Source organism: Macaca fascicularis, chromosome 14 (genome assembly GCF_037993035.2).
Source record: "Macaca fascicularis isolate 582-1 chromosome 14, T2T-MFA8v1.1".
Taxonomy (NCBI): domain Eukaryota; kingdom Metazoa; phylum Chordata; class Mammalia; order Primates; family Cercopithecidae; genus Macaca; species Macaca fascicularis.
Window position 1 is genome coordinate 13,184,134 of NC_088388.1, and position 16,468 is coordinate 13,200,601.

The 16,468-nt window shown below is 45.9% G+C and overlaps 1 long non-coding RNA gene across 3 annotated transcripts in view; it reads left to right on the top strand.

Moving 5' to 3' along the window:
• LOC123568792 (uncharacterized) overlaps positions 1-16,468 on the top strand; it is a 76,852-nt gene continuing 60,384 nt past the window's right edge. For all 3 annotated transcript variants that reach the window (XR_006692340.2, XR_012423187.1, XR_012423189.1), the window contains exon 1: positions 1-62. This is a non-coding gene — a long non-coding RNA (uncharacterized lncRNA). The remainder of the gene's footprint in view (positions 63-16,468) is intronic.

Below are 16,468 nucleotides of genomic sequence, written 5' to 3' on the forward strand. Positions count from 1 at the left end.
GTCAGAACCTCCTCAGCCTCTCCCGGAGAGGTGCCTGCCGGTGCTGCCCTGGGCCACACCAGGTAACCTGGGGTGGGGTGTGCCTGTGTCTGTCTCCCCTCTGGACTCGGTGACTCCTCAATGCCCCCAGGTGTGCCCTCTTCACCGGGGCAAAGGGGCACTAGGGATGTGGGGAAGAGGGAGGAGCTGAGGGTAGGAGGGAGGAGAGGAAGGAGACTGAGGAATGTGACTGGTGCATAGTAGGACCTCAGGGTTTGTTGAATGAATGAAGGAAGAAATCTATGGAATGATTCCCAAAGATGATGGATGGCCTGGTGGCCAGATGAGAAGGGCAGGAGAGGCCTGCAGGTGTGTGTGGATGACTCAGTGACCTGGATCCTTGGAAACCTCTGTTTGGCTGTGGGGGTGGGGGAACCCAGGCAGCCGACTTTGCAACACTCCCCTCCCTGCCAGCTCAGAAAGTGCCTCCCCACCCCCAGCTTCGCTCCCGCCCAGTTTGGCTGTTGGTGGAGGGTGGGGAAGGGGAGAAGGAGAGACCTAGGATCCAGGTCTGGACATGCATGTGGTGTGCAGTGTGGTGGAGACACGCTGGCCTGGTGGCACCTGCATTCGAGTCCCACCTTTGTCACCTTTGTGGTCAGGTCCCTGTCATGCTCTGGGCCGAGGTTGGCGCATCTGTAAAATGTGGAGATTGGATGATCCCGAGGCCCAGCTCTCTTGTCCTAGGAACCCCACATGAAAGTGTTCGACTGGAGTCCAGTCGGAGGTGGGGAATTTCTCTGTGGGGGGCCTGGAGGTTTGCCTCTTTTGCTAGTGTGAGAGGGGCTGAGTGTTGAGTGAGTGTCAGGGCTTTGGGGAAGGGCAGGAGACTGAGGATTCCAAGTGCCTGAACAGGGTCCTGCTGGCTTGGGAAGGTGTCTCAGTGTCAGCTGGGGAGGGGGCTGTCTTGCCTGGAGGGACAGAGAAGGCTCCCCCACGGACCCCCTACTTTCCTAGCCCCTCACGGACAACACTAGACAGCCTCCTGTGGCTTCTGGAAGATCTGTGATCAGTGGTACCCTGGAGTGGGAGGGCTGGTTGGCTCAGGCCGCGTTCACCCCCGCCTCTGCTGGGCCCCCTCAAGTTCCCCTCAATGGGGCTGTGTTCCTGGAGCCCCTTTCCATTGCTACCTGCCCCCAACCCAGGCCTGCTACAGGCCTGTCCACAACCCGGGGTGCCAGTCATACATCCCACAGCCTGAGGCCCTGAGGACTCAGCATTCATGTTCACTCTTCCGCTGCTACTGTAAGATTAGACTTGTTCCACCATACGGCATAGGCTTTGGTTGAGAAAATAAGGCCTCCTAGTAGTGTACGACAGGTGTTAATGAAAGCTGTTGTTCACATGAAATAACTGAGGATCAGAGAGGTTATGTGAATTTCCCAAGGTGCACAGATAACCCACAGTGAACTTTGGACTGCACCGCCAGGCCTCCTCTTCTACGGGCACCCCTTTCCCTGGTGCAGCCTCTCTCTCTCATCTCAGGCTGGTGCTTCTCCTGGCCATCTGGGGGTTTTGCTGAGATGCTGGGGGCCTAGGAGGCCGGCAGACCCAGCTGTGTGTCCTCAGTGTCGCTCTTGGAGCCTCAGATCCCATCTATAAAAAGTGTGGAACACAGCCTGCCTTGAAGGGATGTTGGGAGACTGGCTGGGCACACCTGTGGCAAAGGCTCACGGTGGCAGTCAGCATGCCAAACTTCAGCATGGCTCTCAGCTTCTTAGAGCAGTGCTTAGCATTCCTGAAGGCCCGACACTGGTCAGGAGTACTCCTGCCTTCTCTTCCCCGCACCTAGCACCTGGCACAAAGCTATTTCTTGAACAGATGAATGATTGACAGGGAAGCTTTCAGCAGGGACACATGAAACAGACTGACAAGCACACCCTGCCTACCCACCCCCACCTCCCTGAGCTTCCAGCCCAGTGGGGAGGTTACCCGACAGGCAACTGGGACACAGCATGGAAAGGCCAGGCCTGAGGGAGCACAGTGGAGGACATGTGTCCAAGCCAGCCTTTGGGAAAATCAGGGAAGGCTTCCTGGAGGAGGTGACATCTAGATGAAGACCCAAAGGATGAGTGATTTTCCACTTTGGTGGTGGGATCAATTTTCCAGGCTGAGGGAAGCACAAGGACAATGGTTTCTGAGTCCTGCTAGCGTAGTGGCTTCTAGATGGGTCCAGAAGTGGGGTGCTATGGGCAGCATCCTGGCTCAGTCCCTCACCGGCACTGTGCCTAGGGTGGAGTCTCTCTCCCGGCTCTCAGTTTATCTGTGAAATAAAGGCACTGCACCAGATGGTCTGCCAGATTCCTCAATCTGTGAGTTGAAGCTTGGAATCTCATTTAAAGAATATCAGTTACTAGAAGCTGGAAAATCGATACATCCATTTTTAAGGGACAAAATGGCAAAAGCCACATTAAAAAAAAAAACCTCATATACACTATTACCTTTAGAGAGGCCTCCTATACTCACCAGGGGGCAAGGCAGTCTGCACAGGGGTGTTGAAGCCACCAAGGGATAATAAAAACATGGAAAGATAGGGCAAAGGGCAAATAAGTTCGAGACCAGCCACACTCTGGAATAGTCAGACTACAGCCGTCAAGAAAGGGCTCATAGATCCCCGTATCCTGACACACAGAAATGGCCATGATATTTTGCTCAGTGAAAACATTAAATTTCAGAACAATTTATATATTGCAATCTTATTTTCATAAAATAAAAATATGAATGAGTTGAACAGTTTCTACATTTACAGAAAAAGGTTTTGCAGAATATTCATCAAAATAATAATAACAAATTAATTGTGGGGGTGAGAGTCGATCAAGATAGCAGCGTGAGGTTGGGTAGGGATTTTATTTTATGCACATAAAAGGGGTCTGCAGAAAATATTTTAAAGAAGAAAGTTCTGGTATTTGTATAATTATATATAACATATAACATTTTTATAACATGATTTTTTTTTTTTTTTTTTTTTTTTTTGAGACGGAGTCTCGCTCAGCCGCCCAGGCTGGAGTGCAGTGGCCGGATCTCAGCTCACTGCAAGCTCCGCCTCCCGGGTTCACGCCATTCTCCTACCTCAGCCTCCCGAGTAGTTGGGACTACAGGCGCCCGCCACCGCGCCCGGCTAGTTTTTTGTATTTTTTAGTAGAGACGGGGTTTCACCGTGTTAGCCAGGATGGTCTCGATCTCCTGACCTCGTGATCCGCCCGTCTCGGCCTCCCAAAGTGCTGGGATTACAGGCTTGAGCCACCGCGCCCGGCCGATTTTTTTTTTTTTTTGAGACATGGTCTCACTCTGTTGCCCAGGCTGGAGTGCAGTGGCCGATCTTGGCTCACTGCAACCTCCGCCTCCCGGGTTCAATCAAGTCTCCTGCCTCAGCCTCCCAAGTAGCTGGGATTACAGGTGCCCGCCACCACACCTGGCTAATTTTTTGTATTTTTAGTAGAGATGGGGTTTCACCACATTAGCCAGGCTGGTCTCTATCTCCTGACCTTGTGATGTGCCCGCCTCGGCCTCCCAAAATGCTGGGATTAAAGATGTGAGCCACTGTGCCCGGCCCAACATGATTTTTTAATAATAAAAATAATGCATATTTTTGTGAAAAATTAGCAAAACTATAGAATATAAAGAAAAAAATAAAACCAGTCACAATCCTATCATTCATTATGACCACTGTTAATATGTCATATATTTTATTCTTTTCAATTTATAATGATAATCTACTGTTTCAAAATTAGTATCATGTATTTGTGATATACATGTTTATATGTACGAGGTATATATATTTTATATAAATTATATATCTTTTATAAATATACTTAAAAGGATATATACATACACAAAGATATCTATATGTAGATATAGAGAGAGAAATATCTTTGTATCCTGCTTTTTTTTCTTAAAATATATCTTGAATGTCGTGCCATGTCATAGACTTACATAACATGGTTTTAAAAAAATGGGTCTACAATAGCTAATAAAAGTTCTGATGTTTACTTAACCAATTCCTATTATTGGACATTTGTGTTGTTTACTCTTTTTTTTTTGTTTTGATTTTTTTGAGACAGTATCTCAGTCTGTCGCCCAGGCTGGAGTGCAGTGGTGCGATCACAGCTCACTGCTACTTTAACTTCCTGGACTCAAGTGACCCTCCCTCCTCAGCCTTAGCTGGGACTACAGGCATGAGCTACCATGCTTGGTTAATTTTTAAAAACAAATTTTTTGTAGAGATAGGATCTCACTGTGTTGCCCAGGCTGGTCTCAAACTCCTAGGCTCAAGCAATCCTCCTGCCTCAGCCCTGCAAAGTGCTGGCATTACAAGTGTGAGTCACTTTGCCCAGCTTCTCTCTCTTTTTTTTTTTTTGCTGTTAAAAATAACTGTGATAAATATTTTTGCACAATCATATCCTTATTTCCTTTAATTAGAATTATTTGAGTCAAGGATTATGACCATTTTAAATACTAAAAGCACACTATAAAAATTGAATTAAAAACATCCATCCCAACTTAGTTCTAGTAGATCTGAAAACTGATTGGCTGAGTTGACTTAAAGAGGGACACATTTGAGTAGGTTTATAACTACTTTAGGGATCAGGATGTTTCTGTTCCATGATGGGCACTCCAGGTGCCCTGTGACCGTCAGTGTGGAAGAGGTGCAGGCCTACCTCAGGGGACAAATTTGATAAAAGAATAAGACATGTTTGTGATCATTTATTGAGTGTCCAGGACACTCCTCGAGTGACTTCTGTTTGTCTTTGATGGCGTGTCCTTCCCTTGGCCCATTGCTGGGAGGTTTGGAGGAGCCGAGGTCACCAGCTTGGTTTCAGAGATGAGGAGACTGAAGTTCTGAGAGATGAGGGGATGGGTCCAGGTGCAGTCAGCCTTGGCCTGCGGCAAGAAGCAGGTCCCCAAGGCAATCTGGGGAGAGTCAGTTCTGGTCTGGTGTGGAGGGTGGGAGGGCATAGCTCAACAACTTCTACCCCATCCACACCCATGTGGAGCGCTCACCTCGATATGCGTCCCAGCAAACCCCAACACTTCAACATGGGTTATATGTTCCTAATTCTGTAAGCTCTTCTGAGGCCAGGGCTGTGTTGGGTTGAGTCTGTGGGATGATTGGGAAACAAGTACTTATTGGTGTTATACGTGGTGATAATGATGATAGTGATGATGGTGTCAATGATGACAATGATGATGATGGCAGTCATGATGATGACGGTGATGATGAAATGATGAAGATGATGGTGATGATGTCAGTAATGTTGAAGATGTCCATGATGATGATGATGATGATAATAGCTACCATTTACTAGGGGCTTACATAGTGCTAGGGACTCTATGTAATTACGTTATCTTGTTTTTTTCCCCAGAGTGAGTATGCCACCTTGGCCAGGCGTAGTGGCTCCTGCCTGTAATCCCAGCACTTTGGGAGGCTGAGGCAGGAGGATCACTTGAGCCCAGGAGTTAAAGACCAGCCTGGGCAACATGGGCAAAACCCTGTCTCTATAAAAAAAAAATAAAAAAAAAAAATTAGCCAGGCATGGTTCTGTGTGCCTGTAATCTCAGCTACTTGGGAGGCAGAGATGGGAGGATTGCTTGATCCCAGGAGGTTGAGTCTGTAGTGAGCTAAGATCAAGCCATTGCACTCCAGCCTGGGTGACAGAGTGAATGTATACATGCCACCTTCACTGATATGGAGGATGACTTGAGGTGGCTCACAAATAAGCATTTTTATCTTAATAATGTGTTTGTTTTACTTTATATTAATATATATACTGAAAATAACTAGCTCACCAGATTCATGGTTTACACATTTCATTTTTAGATTAACTAGTGAGTTGATTTAAAGCAAAAATATTAAGTGAAAAATAATACTTGGTATTTGGATAAGGTAAACGTGAACGGAAATTTAAATCATTGACATTTGGAAGCATTTGGGGCAGATATAATTTTTATTCTATTTTGCAGAGGAGTGAGTAGATAAGAGAGTTTAATTAGCCTGAGCTTATACACCATCCAGGTGGTAAAGCTGGACTGGAACCCCGATGCTTAATTTAAAATGACAACAACAACTTTTTACTTAAATATAGGATACACACAGCACAGTGCACGCAGTATGTTATAAATGTAACTTCACACACTGCACATGCTTGTGTAACCAGCACCTGGGAGGCTCCCCACTGTCCCCCACTGCTCCCTACCCAGGTATCCACTGTCCTGACTTCTGTCATCGCGGATTGGCTTTGCCTTTTCTTTGAACTTTATTTTATTTATTTATTTTTTTGAGACAATAGTCTGTCACCCAGGCTAGAGTGCAGCGGTGCCATCTTGGCTCACTACAGCCTCCACCTCCCAGGTTCAAATGACTCTCCTGCGTCAGCCTCCCGAACAGCTGGGATTACAGGTGTGCACCACCACGCCGGGCTAATTTTTATATTTTTAGTACAGATGGGGTTTCATCTTGTTGGCTAGGCTGGTCTTGAACTCCTGGCCTGAAGTGCTCCATCTACCTCAGCCTCCCAAAGTGCTGGGATTACAGGCGTGAGTCACCGTGCCTGGCCCTTTTCTTTGAACTTTAAATGTATCACAAAGTTTATACCTTTTGTGTTTTGATTTTTTTCACTCATTATACTTGGATGATTCATTCATATTATTGTGTATAGGAGCTTGTTCTTTTTCATTGCTGTATAGTATTTATTTGCACATTCAACCATGACAGGCATTTGGTCATACAAAGTCTACATCTTTTAACCTTGAAGCTCTGCTGCCACCCGCAGATACCTGCATATCACAGTAAACAGGACTTTCTCAGAGAGCTGGAGACAAGGAGGGTGTGAAACACACAAAGCCACAACTACAGAGGCGGGGTGCTTTCCCAGTTGTAGAGTGGCCTTGAGGTGGCCTGGGTGGTGTATGGTTTGGACACTCTTAATGCCTCTCTTGGAGCACTGCACTTTACAAAGCATTTGCACGGAAGCATCGCACTTCACGTCCCTGACAGCCCCGTCAAACAGGGAGGTGTCCTGTCCCCGCACAATCAACGAGGAAACTGACTACGACACCCACAGTGAGACAGAAACAGAAGCAGAGCCTGCACTTGCATCTCCGGACACTAAGTCCTTGGCTGTTTATACTTTGTTCCAGCTGCCTGGTAAATCCAGGGGAGATCTGGGTCCCTGGAGATCCTTTCTGTCCCCTTGCAGGGAACTTGTAGTCTGGGATTTGAGTCTCCCTCTGTGAAGGGTTTAAAGGCAAAGTAAGTCTCTGATGTTTTTGGAGTGGAAACCTGCCTTCCCTAGAGCCTCACTTTACTTCATCTGCAAAGCAGGGGAGGGTCCCTGCTCCCCTGCAGGGCAAGGGTTGTTGTCACTGTTGTCAATAACAACCCCTGCCTGTGTCTGCCTCGAGTCATCCTCGCCGAGTGTGGCACTTTCACATTCATCACTGAGATCAACCTGATCTTCATAACAACCCGGGGAGGAAGACAGCAAAGATGACATTTGCCCCATCTTTCAGAGAGGTGAAGTGCCCTGCCCATGATCACACAGCAAGTTAAGGAACCAACAGGGACCCAGGGCTCCTGATTCTCCTGCTGAGAGGATACCCTCCACTCCATCAGGCGTTGTCCTCTACGGGAGGCCTTCTGTTAGGACATACCCCACTCTGAGGCCATGGGGCCCAACACACAGGGGCATGGTGGTCCAGCAACGTTAGGGGGCTTCCCCAGGATGCTCAGGAAGAAGGGTTGGGCTGGTGGGAACCCACAGCTCCTGCGTCCTAACCTCTCTGCAGGACAGGGAGGCTGGGGGGGGAAGAGGGTCAGCAGGAGGTTCCGGGACAGACTGGTTCTCAGGGCAGCCTCCCTGGCAGGGACAGGGGGTTAAAATGGGTTTCTAGAGCCCCCTTTTCTTCTCTGTCAATCACCAGCTGTGCAAGCTCCTCTGAAAAGTGGGAATAACACTAGTACCTGCCTCATCGGATTGTCATGAAATTGTCATGAAATTCTCATCGGATTGTTAAATGGGGTGAGGTCGGTAGAGCAGAGGCCAGCATCTGGCAGGAACATTCACTGCTCACCCGCTTCCCCACATGCTCTGCCAAGGAGGGCAGCTTGAGATGGGTGTGTGCCTGCAAGCACAGGGCCCCTCCCGATATTCCTGAAGGGATGTGATTTGTAACTGTGAAAAACACAACCCAACTGTCAGAAGCAGATGGCACCTGCCAGGTAATCTGTGACCTCCGTGTGTCGTTCCTTTGATTCTGTTCCAAGACCCCTCTGCCGCGTTGGTACCAGGCTGGAAAGTCAAGCGTGCCCCGTGGCATACAAACCACACCCTGCCTGTGCGCTTGCCCGGCAGGGAGGGGCTGCAGGGGAGTCCCTTTACTGGGTTGTGTGTTTCTGTGGGGGCTGGCTCCTGCCCTCCGGGGGGTCACTCTCAGTGCCTGCTCTCTGTGCCCCTGTGAGGTTTCTTGGACCAGTGTGCAGAGCTGCTGAGGTCCCTGGATGAGACAGGCACTGGGCAGGAAGCCCCGGGGTTGATGCTGGGCAACACGCCCACGGGTGAGGTCTGGGTAGGGTGTGGAAAGGAGTGTGGAGAGTGGAAGGAAGCTGGACCTGGCCCTGCCTCCACTCTCACCCTCAGCCAGGCCCTGCCAAGGCTTCCTCCCCCAGGAAGACCTCCTCGGTTCCCCCTCTGCATTGAGGTATGGCCTGCTCCTTCTTCCTCCATCTTTTCTGGAGTCTAAACTCCCTTCTGAGTTTCCCCTCTGACAGAGGGATTGGATAGAAAGGTGAGAAGTCTCCAATTCTGTAATCCTGAGAGCCCATTCCTCTCCAGACCCCGCTAATACACAGTGTGGACAGAGCTCGTCCAGTCGGGTGCCAGGACAATTTCTGATACAGGATGTGTGGAGAAAAGGGATTATTTAAAGCACAAATGAGGATTTCTCCTGTGGGGTCCAGAGCTTAGCTGCAAGTCCTTCCAGCATCTGGATCCCAAAGAAGGAGGCTGCATGCTGGGAACAAGGGCTGATGTCGGGGAACAGAGAGGCTTCCCTATGTTGAGGTCCAGAGTCGGGCATGCCACAGAGCAGCCACCCCTGGAAATGGGATCTTTCAGCCCAAGAGACCCTCAAAGGCCTTGGGACAGAGAACTCCTTTGTTGAGGTCCTGTTATTCACTGCCCCTCGGTCGTAAGTGAATCTAAAGGCAGGCCTGTGGGGCCCAGCTAATGAGCTCCCTTTGTTCTGGCCAGAGTTTGGGAATCCCAGGGAGCGGGGAGGAGTTTCTACTCCCAGGTTCTCAAGGTAGCCAGAATGACGCGTGGGCCCCAGAGCTGGGGACAGAACTCCCTGTCCAGGCAGTTCATTGGGAGCTACTGGGGCTCTAGTCTGGTTTCTGGCTCCTCCGAGGGTGCCCCTGGCATAGGAAGTTGTCTAGGGGCACACTGAGCCCCGGGTGGAACAGGTGTCCTGACCTTGGGATCCAGGTTTGTCCTTCAGTGTTCCAGCAGCTGCCTGACATCGTGGGTGGGCATTTGTGTGTTTTCCTGGGGAGAAGGCCTGCACCTTTAGTCTGCACCTCAGTGCCTCCCATGCCCCTAAAAAAGGCTCTATGCTGGGCTTACCCCTGTAATCCCAATACTTTGGGAGGCCGAGGCAGGCGGATCATGAGGTCAGGAGATGGAGACCATCCTGGCCATGGTGAAACGCCGTCTCTACTAAAAATACAAAAATTAGCTGGGCATGGTGGCGGGTGCCTGTAGTCCCAGCTACTCAAGAGGCTGAGGCAGGAGAATCGCTTGAACCCAGGAGGTGGAAGTTGCAGTGAGCCAAGATCGCGCCACTGCACTCTAGCCTGGCAACAGAGTGAGACTCAGTCTCAAAAAAAAAAAAAAAAAAAAAAAAAAAAAGAAAGAAAAAGAAAAAAAAGAAAAGAAAAGGCTCTAGAAGCTCTGGTGCAGTACAAGACGGCTCTGCCTGGAAGTGTGGTTTCATGTTTTGTTGGTTTGCCAGGTTTTGCTGCAGAGAATGCAACTTCTCCCCACTTCGGAGACCGCGACTTGGTGTGTCTTGATTGTTGAGCTGCTTGTGCAGTTGCTTGTTCTGCTAGAGATTATAGCATTTCTTTCGTCTTCCCAGCTCCTGCAGTGAGGTGAGGATGCCCCTGTTCTGAGGAGCCTCGGGTAGGGTGCTGGGGCTTGTCTGATTCAGAGTTGGAGCTGAAATGAATCCGTTATACAGAGAAGAAAGCTGAGTCCCCGCCAAGGTCAAGTGACTGACACAGACCCACATAGCTGGTCCAGACTTAAGGTTCTGGATCCCGGGTCCATTCATCCCATTATTCCCCAACCTTTCCTGTTGCTGTGGCAACAACAAAAGGGGCCAGAGAGGGTTAATCCTAGTACTTTCCATGCAGCCGCCGTGTAACCTACTGCACCCAGCACCCTACACGCATGGATTCTTGTCTGTGCATTACAGCTGTGGCCCAGAATGGATGGTTCTGTTGTCTGACCCCAGAGTCCCTGAGTGTCCCACAAAACTATCCTGTTCCTTTGGATTTTCTTGATCTCTTTTTGCATCACCACAGGCTTCTTTGACTCCAGAAACAGCCCATTCGTGTCAACCAAAATTCTAAATTCAGCACCTCAGAAGTATGACCAGCCGGACAGATCTGAACCTAAGTCCCACTGGCCCCTACTTTTAGTGGACAAAAAGGTCTCACGGGCTCCGTCTCTCCCAGGAATCTGAGGAGTTCAGAGATCAGGAGAGGGGCTCACACACAGCAAAGCCTGGCCTGGCAGAGAGCGGGTGGGCGAGCCTCACCCTGAGAAGGCGTTTCTTCCTCTTTATGGCCGTGGTCCTTTTTCATGTTAGATGCTTTGGTCTCCCAGGTGTATGGGGACCCGGGACCCGTGGGTTTTGGAGTGCTTGTCATGACTAGGGCCAGCTTTGGGGACAGGGTGGGGATGACTACTCCCAGGTTCTCAAGAGGAAAAAAATTCTGTACGTTTCAGAACTGCAATAGATCTGTTATCAGCTCCACGCACTGCAAAACGCAAGTTCCTTTCCTATTTGATCTGACAGTGAAAAAATTCACGGATGTTTTATTGGAAGGTTAGAAAATAAAAAAGAACCCCTTCTCAGTCCAGGTAGTCTGCCCCCCATCACCTTGGCGTGTCTGCAGCTGTGCTGGGCCTCGGCTTGTGGGTGGATGAGGAGACAAGGCTCAGCGTGGAGCAGGGGGAGGCTGGGAGGCCTTTGCTCTGCAGCCCCACCCACAGGCTCAGCAGGGTGGGCCCCTGTGCTAACACTCCCCCCCACCCTGCCCCTCAGTTCTTGTTTCCATCTACCTTCGTCCCTCTCACCAGTCCCAACGCAGAGGGCCAGGTTTGCTTTACTTTTCTTAACGACCTGTCTTTTTCTAGTTAGGAAAAATAACACTTATTTACTACCTCTTGTACAGTTTGGAAATACATCAAATATATACAAAAAAATTAAATCTGGCTGGATGTGGTGGCTTGTGCCTATAATCCCAGCACTTTGGTAGACCGAGGCAGGCAGTTCACCTGGCTGTTGGTCAGGAGTTCAAGACCAGTCTGGCAAATGTAATGAAACAACGTCTCTACTAAAAATACAAAAATTAGCCAGGTGTGGTGGCAGGTGCCTGTAATCCCAACTACTCAGGAGGCTGAGGCAGGAGAATTGCTTGAACCCAGGAGGTGGAGGTTGCGGTGAGCCGAGATCGAGCCATTGCACTTCAGCCTGGGTGACAGAGCGAGACTCTGTCTCAAGAAAGAAAAAAAATTAAATAAGCCCAGAATCCCACAAGGCAGAGGTCTCCCCAGTAATCCCCAGCTGCGGAGGCTGTGTGCCTCACTTGTGTGCCAACTGATGACCTCCTCAGCACAACCAGTTAAACCTTTATTTATTTCAGCTTTTTTCTTTCTTTATAAAGCTTTTTCCCCCTTCACTGTGAAGATAGCATGCTCATTGGAGACAATTTGGAAAGCACAGAAAGATATTTTCATGTTTCTTTAAGCAAAGAGAGGACATTTATTCCCATCTCCCCAAGGTGACTGCCATGAGCAGTTTGGAGTAGCTCCTGGTCTTTGTGGACTTTTGAAAAAGCGTATGTTCTCCAGGCGCGGTGGCTCACACCTGTAATCCCAGCTCTTTGGGAGGCCAAGGCGGGCAGATCACAAGGTCAGATCAAGACCAGCCTGGCCAACATGGTGAAACCCCGTCTCTACTAAAGATACAAAAATTAGCTGGACACGATGGCATGCACCTGTAATCCCAGCTACTCTGGAGGCTGAGGCAGGAGAATCACTTGAACCTGGGAGGCAGAGGCTGCAGTGAGCCAAGATTGCACCACTGCACTCCAGCCTGGGCAACAGAGCAAGACTCTGGCTCAAAAAAAAAAAAAAAAAAAAAAAAAAGCATATATTTTTTCCAGTTGAGAGCATGTTCTATAGAGGATTCTGGGTCCTGGTTTGTCACGCAGCAGCTGAGTAACATAAGCATTTCCCATGTTAATACAAAGAGCAGCCCTCACTTATGTTCTGGGCTCATGTGCACAGACTCTTCCCAGCACTGTGCAGGCACCATCTTGCTCACTTCTCAAGAAACCTCAAGAGGCGGGTGTTGTTGTTAATTTTGCAGACAAGGAAGCTGAGCTGACCTCATCTGAGGTCTGAGAGCCAGGGAGCAACAGGGGATTGGTGTCGAAGGCTCAGCCGGCTTAGGTCCCTGCTCTTAATCACTAAGTTACCTCTCCTGTGAATTTTTAATGACCTTTCTAGTTTTGTATAAAACCAGAAAATGGCCATTGTTAAAAATTCAGGAATTACTGAACAGCAAAAATAATATTCAGAATCCTATCACCCAGTGATATTTATTCTGGCGATTGGCAGTTTTTTGCGCATAGTCTTCATATTTTTATAGTTGATGTTATCCTAACCGTTCAGTTTCGAATGCGGTGTTTTTTATATGTATTTTTGTAAGTATTTTCCAAGTCATTAGTTCCTCTTGGCAAAACGTAATGTTTATTGATGGTTTGTTCGTCTATTGAGTGGTTGGTCTTGATGGGTGGAATCCCTTCCCTGAGGTTTAGCTTTCAGGCTGCGGCTCTCTGAAATTATAAATAATTTAGGAATCAATACGTTTCTGCACAAAACGGTTTGTGTATTTCTGACAATTTCTTTAGGCTGCACATAATCCCAGGAACTGAATTGCTGGGCTAAGGGTTTTTATAGTTCTTAACTTATATTGCCAAATTATTTTCCAGATGGTCCGTAACTCTTTACTCTTCAATTAGCAGTACCCTGTTTACTCCTAACTAGATGAATATGTGACCTTGTTTTAGTTTGCATTCCTTTTATTGCTAACGAAGCTGAGTTTCTAAATGTGTTTATTGGTCACTTTTGTGTCTTCTTTTGCAAACTGTCTAAAGCAGTGCTTTCCAATCAAGCTTTCTGTGATGATAGAAATGGCCTATAGCTTCCTGTTTAATAGGGTCCATATGGCCTATATTGCCTGTCCAAAAGCAACCAGCCAAATGTGTCCATTGAGTACTTGAAATATGGCTAGTTAACTGAGTAAATTTTAAATTTAATTGTATTTAAATTTAGACTTAATTTACCTAAGGTTTTAATTTAAATTCTAAATTAATTTAAATTTAAATAGCCATGTGTGGCTAGTGGCTACTATATTGGATAGTACACTCCTAAGCCTTTCCCCAGTTAGGCATTTGGGTCTCAGTGGGTGATTTATATTGATTTGTATGAGCTCTTTATTTATGATGGCTACTAATCTTTTTTACATTTATTGCAAACATTTTACCCCACTTGCTATTTGACCTTTACTTTTTTGTTCAGGTTGTTTACAGGGTATCAAAATGTTAGGTAGCCAAATCTAATGATCTTTTTTTTTTGTGGTTTCTCCCATAGCTTTAGGTTAGAAAGTCCTCCCCCACACAGAGGTTTGATAAATACTCTCATCAACTTTTTTCAAGTCTTTCTGTGATTTTTTTCCCTTTAGCTCTTTAATCCACCCAGAGTTAATTTTGCTGTGTGGTATGAGGTACAGCGTGTCTTCGTCACCCCTCTGCTTGGTGTAGAATATATACCGAGTATATTTTATCTTAGATGGGACACTGGTGCTCTGCTGGTTGGGTTTGGGTGGGTGGTAGGTAAGCAGGATGAAATTAAATAGTAAGTAAAATACTACTATTTAAAAATGTTGATGTTTAGGAAGACTTTAATGACAAAAGAAAATGACTCTGATACAGTGTTGTTTTCAAAGAAAGATGCAAAATCACACCTACAATGTAATATGAACCGTGTTTGTAAATGCAATGAAAATATTGGAAGAAATATTACAAAATATTAATGGTAATTGTCTCTGGGGGTTGGTATGTTTTTTCCTGCTTCTTAACAATTCAATACTTCCCCAGTATTTTTGATGATCTGAAATATCATCAAACAAATAATATCGAAACAGCATTTGGAGAAACAATGCATGCTCACTCGCTACCTCTAACTCCCCACAGCCGTCATCCACCAAGTCTGCAATTTGCACAGCCAAGCTCTGTGCTTAGGGAAGGGGACTTGGCAGAGAAGGGTACTCCCTGGTTTTCAGTTCCGGCTGGGACTAGAATTCCTTTGTAGTCACTCGCAGCATGTGAGTTTCTCGGGCAAGTGACATAACTCAGGACTGTTTCCTCATTCCTAAAATAAACATTGTAACTGCTTTGCACAGTGCCAATGAGGATATGTTTTGTTGTTAATTATATAGGCCGGCACACACACACACAATGTATGTATATGCAAAACTGCAAATATCATCAAAATGCATTCAAAGAGCACCAACGTACATTTATTTTATTTTTATTTCTTGCTTTTCTCATTATTGAAATATGTGAAGGATATTTTTAATTTTTTTCAATTTGACCAACATACATTTTTAAAAAGCAATGTTCCATCATCCTATCACTCCCACCAGCTCTACTCCTCAGCAGTAGCCACCACTAAAAGTTTTGTCTGAATCTTTATTTATTTGTTTGTTTTACAAAATGGAAATGTGATCATATTATACTGATTACTACATAATTATTTCCTTTTTTCCCACTTTCCAATAAATTGTGTGTGACTTTCCATGTCAATACAGGCAGATTTATGTCATTCTCTTTAATATCTGCACAGCCATCCATAACATGAATGTGCAATAATTTTCTTTTTGAGATGGGGGTCTTGCTATGTTGCCCAAGCTGGGCTCAAACTTCTGGCCTCAAGCAATCCTCCCACCTCAGCCTCCCAAGTAGCTGGGACTACCATGATTTATTTTATCCTTCTTTATCATTCATCAACAATTTGTCTGCCTGTTACAAGGAGAGCACAACAAACATGTCTTTAGGCACTTGTGTTTAGTATCTTGGAGGATGGATTTCCAGATATGATGCTGCTGCATGGATATGAACATTTAAAAATGTTGAAAGATAATGCCCAAGTGGTTCTTTTAAGAAAGCTGAACCACTGACATTATTACTGTCAAGGAAGAAAAGCTTTGATTCCCTTCTACATCCTCAATTCTGAATGTTACCAATATTTTTTGACTTTTACCAATATGGTAGGTATAAAATGTCAACTGAGTTTAAAATTTTTATTACTTTAATTAGCAGAGAGATTGAACACTTTTTAAATATGTTTTGTGTCCGCAAAACATTTGTGTTTCTTCACTGGTTATCTATTCATATTTGTTACCTGTTTTGGTGGGGGTTGTCAGTCCTTTCCTGATTGATTTGTAGGTGCTCTTTATATATAATGGATATTAATCCTTAGTCTGTTCCATGTGTTGAAAATATTTTCTCCCAGACTGTCATTTGTTATCTACAATTTTAATGATATCTTCCACTATTCATACATTTTATGTTTTCATGGGGTCAAAATTCTTTCTTTTCACGATTTTTAGTTTTTATACCATGCTGAGAAAGATATTTTCCACGTTCAAGTTATAAAAAATTTTCCCCTATATTTTCTTCTAGTATCTTTTTTTATTACACAGAAATCTTTAATCCAACTATACTTCATTTTTGAGTAGGTGTGAGATGTGACTTATTTTAATTATTTAAAATTACCTTTAAAATTTTTTATTTTTCAGTTTGCTTTCCCCAAAAGGAGAACAACTGCTTCAACATCACTTTTTGAAAATTCCAGGTTTTCTTCCACTGCTTAGGATTAGCACTACATTATTGAATTTTAAAATAAATGATATGAATTTCCTTTTCTGAATTCTTCCTTCTTTTCCATTAATTAATCTGTTCCTAAAATGGTATACCCTGTTTTAAATTGTGTAAATGTTTAGATTGAACTATACTCTTATTATGGGGAAGGACATTATTCTTCTGCTTCTAACACTTCTTAGCTATCCTTCTTCA